Source organism: Motacilla alba, chromosome 11 (genome assembly GCF_015832195.1).
Source record: "Motacilla alba alba isolate MOTALB_02 chromosome 11, Motacilla_alba_V1.0_pri, whole genome shotgun sequence".
Classification (NCBI taxonomy): domain Eukaryota; kingdom Metazoa; phylum Chordata; class Aves; order Passeriformes; family Motacillidae; genus Motacilla; species Motacilla alba.
Window position 1 is genome coordinate 18881389 of NC_052026.1, and position 5239 is coordinate 18886627.

The window sequence follows — 5239 nt, forward strand, 5'->3', positions numbered from 1 at the left end:
GGCAGTGTGAGCCCTCTCTGGGAGTGGGACCCTGAGCACAAATCCCACAGCACCGAGACCCTGAGCACAAATCCCACAGCACCGAGACCCTGAGCACAAATCCCACCCAGCACCGAGACCCTGAGCACAAATCCCACCCAGCACTGAGACCCTGAGCACAAATCCCACCCAGCACCGAGACCCTGAGCACAAATCCCACAGCACCGAGACCCTGAGCACAAATCCCACCCAGCACCGAGACCCTGAGCACAAATCCCACCCAGCACTCAGTGGCTGCCACCTCTGTTGTCAGCAGCTTTTTTTCCTGTTTGTGCATGGAAACGTGGGCTGCATCTGCAGAAAACAAAGATCCCCTGAAACTCCCCATTACATTTAATAATATAAAACATTGGTGGAGCCCGACAGGTGAAAGACACCTTTTATCATGGGAGAACTGCTTTGGCATTCCACAGAGGTGTGCCCAAGGCGGGAGCTGCGGAAAGGAGGGGCCTGGGCTCCCTTTGGCAGCTGAGAAAGTGCCTTCATGTCAGAATCACTGTGAAACCTCCCCCAGCAACAGCCTTGGGATGAGATTCTATGCACTGAACTCTTCATTGCATTTTCCTGAGGTCACAGAGGGTACCTGGGGTCACTTGAGGCCCTGATCGGGGTTACTTGAGGTCACAGGGGTCATTTGAGGTCATTTGAGGCCCTGATCGGGGTTACTTGAGGTCATAGGGGTCATTTGAGGTCATAGGGGTTACTTGAGGTCATTGGAATCTTTTTTCGTTCATCCAGAGGTTACTTGAGGTCATTTGAGGCCCTCTTTGGGGTTACTTGAGGTCATTTGAGACCCTCTTTGGGGTTACTTGAGGTCACAGGGGTCATTTGAGGTCACTTGAGGCCCTGATCGGGGTTACTTGAGGTCATAGGGGTCATTTGAGGTCATCGGGGTTACTTGAGGTCATCTGAAAATTTTTTCGTTCATCCAGGGGTTACTTTAGGTCATTTGAGGGCCTCTTTGGGGTCATTTGAGGTCATTTGAGGTCCTGATCGGGGTTACTTGAGGTCACAGGGGTCATTTGAGGTCATTCGAGGCCCTCATAGGGGTTACTTGAGGTCACAGGGGTCATTTGAGGTCATTCGAGGCCCTCATAGGGGTTACTTGAGGTCACAGGGGTCATTTGAGGTCATTCGAGGCCCTCATAGGGGTTACTTGAGGTCACAGGGGTCATTTGAGGTCACTGGAGTATTTTTAAACTGATCTGGGGGTTCCTTGAGGTCATTTGTGTCCCCATTAATTGATCGTGGGGTCAAATGTGGACACAGGGGTTCCTTGAGGTCATTTGTGTCCCCATCAATTGATGGTGGGGTCAGGTGGGGACACAGGGGTTAACTCTCATGACCTGTGGCCAAACAGGAGGGGACACTTTGGTGTTTGGGACCAAACAGTGCCAGTCCAGTCCAGGGGAGCCCAAGGCCTCAGGTGACAGCAGTGGCCTGTGGTGTCACCCCTCCTTTGCCCTCTGTCCTCTCAGCATAGTGACAGAGGCTGGCTATTAGCTTTATTAATATTTATTATTAATTGCTAGCATTAGTTTATTTTATTCATGTTTATTACCATCTCCTGTAAGCATTGGCATCTATAGAATTGGAGTCAGCTATTAATACAATCGTCAATAAATTCCACTGTTGGGATTACATTATCAATTAAATTATCCATTAAATCCACTATCAAAAAATATCTATTAAATTCTATTTACAACGTTATCTTTTAGGATCCAGTAGTACAATCACCTATTACAACCTAAAACTATGATTAGTTCTTCTAATAAACAGCAGATTTAATAATACTGGCAATTAGTACTGTATTATTAGCTGCCACAGAGCTATAAATGAACCTCCACGGGATTATGGAATTCCCTTCCCACCTTTTTTTTTTTTTTGTGGGGGCAAACCCCTCAACTCGGCTTTGAATCTTTATATTCACACTAATTTAAAAAAAAAAAAAAAAAACCCTTGCAAATATCAGACCACAAAAAATCCCAACTCCTGGAAATGTTCACACACCAAAAAAAAAAAAAAAAAAAAAAAAAAAAAAAAAAAAAAAAAAATCAAAAATATATCCTTTCAAAGCTTTTACTGGGACACCAGGCGTGGCAGGGGCACAGCTCCCCTCTGGTCAGGGCCAGCACTGGGACCCCCAGGGGACAGAGGCTTGTGGCCAGCAGAGCTCCAGGTGCAGCTGAGAGGAGCTGGGACACAAACTCAGGGCAGGCTCCTGCTCTGTCCCCTCCCCTCTGCAGAGGGGTTTGACCTGGGGCTGGCAAAGCGTGAGCACCAAACCCCCGAGGTGTCCCTGACTGCTCTGCCTAACCCGGATTTGGAATGGGTGGGAGCTCTGGGAGCTGCTGGGCAGCGTCCCTAAAATAAACCCAGAGGGGAGAGGGGAGCCCTGCTCCTCCTGCCAGCACAGCTCCAAACCTGACACCCTAAAGCTTTCCTGGGGGAAGAGCAGTGCTGGTTCCCAGAATCATCCCAGGGAACAAGAAAACACAGCCTGGCCTCCCCAGCTCCAGCATCGCCCAATCCCTCATCCTGTCCCTTCTTCCTTGAGAAGAGAGACCATCCCCACCTGGCTCCGACCTTTCAGGAGGCTGCAGAGAGTGAGAAGATCTAAATATCATCCCAGATCTCCAGAAATTCCCCTCAGGCTGCCAGAGCAGGCAGGGAGGCCCTGGTTTGCAGCCTGATGAACCAGCCCCCCCAAGCCCAAGCCTGCACCTCAATATCAGCCAGCCACAAATCCGTACGTTCCCTTCCCACCCTAAACCACCCTGGCACTCTTTGCCAGCTGCATTTCCCCATGTTCCATCCGCAAACCTGGGGAGGATGGGAAGATGCAGCCCCAAAGCAGAGCCTGAGCCCGGCGAGAGGCACAGCCCCGCATTGCAGATCCTGGCCAGCCCCGAATTCCCTGCAAGCTGCTCTCAGCCCTCCCAGCAGGGCTCTAAATCCAGCCGGGCTCCCCTGGCTCCAGCTGGCTGAACAAGCTGGCAACAGCAGAAAGAGAGGCAAAGCCTCTTCTACTCGGGGAAAAAAAAAAAAAAAATAAAGATTGGGAGAAGTCTCCATAAATCCTGAGGCAGTTACTGGTGGAGAGGACTCCCCTCCTCCTGCTCCACGCTGCAGCACAAATTATGGCCCCGGCTTCGCTGTTGTTCGGTGATGAACATCTGAAAAGGCTGTGACAGATGAGAGCAGGGATGATTTAACAGCCATAAATCCAGCCAGCTTAGAGGTGTTTTTACAACCAAACCCATCTTGAATCCCCTCTGTTATGAATACTTATCACTCCCAGACACTGCCACAATGGAAAGATTTTTAACAGCTTTAATAGAGACGCAATAAAACCCCCGGAGCCGGGCGAGCAGCCGTCCTTTGATCCCTCCCGAGGGAGGGAGAGGGGCTGGGAGCTGGGAGCTGGGCTCAGCCTTGAAGGAGCAGAGCTGCAGCAGCCACTGGGCTGACCCTGCCTTTGATGGATGGGTGGGATCATCCCGGAGCTGGATCGGCTTTCCTAAAGCTGCTGCGGGGTGTAATTAACACCCGGCAGGGAAGGGGGACAGGCCGTGCCTGCGACATCCAGTACCTTCTCCAGGGGCTCCTCCTGCAGTCCCCACCTCGCACCCGCCCCGGCCCACCTGCAGGGATTTAAACCAAGGCTGCCTCCAGCTGCATTCATGACCCCCGTGGGTGTGGTGACAGCACCTTTTAACCCAGTAGTGACTAAATTGGCTCAACAGCCACCACCTGATGAGCAGGGCAGGGACGCTGTCCCTCGGCATTTCCCAGGCAGGACAGGGACTCTGTGCCTTGGCATTTCCCAGACAGGACAGGGACTCTTTCTCTTGGCATTTCCCAAGCAGGACAGGGACTCTGTCCCTTGGCACTTCCCAAACAGGGCAGGGACACTGTGCCTTGGCATTTCCCAAACAGGACTGGGATTCTGTCTCTTGGCATTTCCCAAACAGGACAGGGACTCTGTCTCTTGGCACTTCCCAAGCAGGACAGGAATTCTGTCCTTTGGCACTTCCCAAGCAGGACAAGGATTCTGTCCCTTGGCACTTCCCAAGCAGGACAAGGATTCTGTCCCTTGGCATCTCCCAAGCAGGACAAGGATTCTCTCCCTTGGCACTTCCCAAGCAGGACAAGGATTCTGTCCCTTGGCACTTCCCAAGCAGGACAAGGATTCTGTCCCTTGGCATCTCCCAAGCAGGACAAGGATTCTCTCCCTTGGCACTTCCCAAGCAGGACAGGGATTCTGTCCCTTGGCACTTCCCAGAGCTCAGGAGATCTCCCAGCTCCAGGCTAACTGGTCATGGATCTCACATCCTCCCAAGGCTGGGATGAAGCAGCCCCAAATCTCATCCCCGCTTCCTAAACTGCCCCTGCAGCCTCACAAAACAATTCTAAGCACCCAGCCAGCAAAACCGGGAAAAGGGAGGTGCCAGGGGGCACCTGGAGCTGGGCAAACACCTCAGGAACAAGCCCCTCCCTTCCTATCCACACAAACTTATCAGGCACAGCCGGGTGATAAGGAATTCAGCAGGTGGAGGGAACAAAATTGATCCCAGGCTCCTTGTTTTCCACACCCAGTGAAAACACCCAAGCTTTGGGGCTGGTGGGTTTCCCTCCTGCACAGGGGGGGTATTTCAATAAAAACAAGGAGCAGGGAAAGCTCCTTCCTCAGAGAAACGGGGCTACCAAGAGAGGTGTTGGGCTAGCAAGAGAGCAACCAGCCCTGCAGGACAAGGAACAGGCTCAGCTTGGCCACACGGAGACCTGAGGGGACGTGGACTCTGAATCCTGGGTGGAATATGACATTCCCAGCCTGCTAACCTAAGGGAACATCCTTTCTTTTAATAAGATAATACCGAGTAATTGATTTTTAAACACACTGAAATCAAATGTCCCGAGGCCAGAGCAGGATCCCAGCTCTGCCATCAGCTCCGAGGCCACTGGCAGAGATGGAAAGCACAAGGGAAAAGAAAATAGAAATGAAATCTCCTTCAAGTGCCTCTCTGGCTCCGGGGCAAACGTGAACATCTCTGTAAAAGGTACAACAATTTTTCTCTATTAAAAAATAGATTATCAAAAGGGAGAAGCTGGCGGAGGCACCAGGGACTGCTGAGGTCGAACAGGCAGCGTGGAGAAAATCCATCTGCTTAAAAAACACAACAACAATTGAGCAAAATTA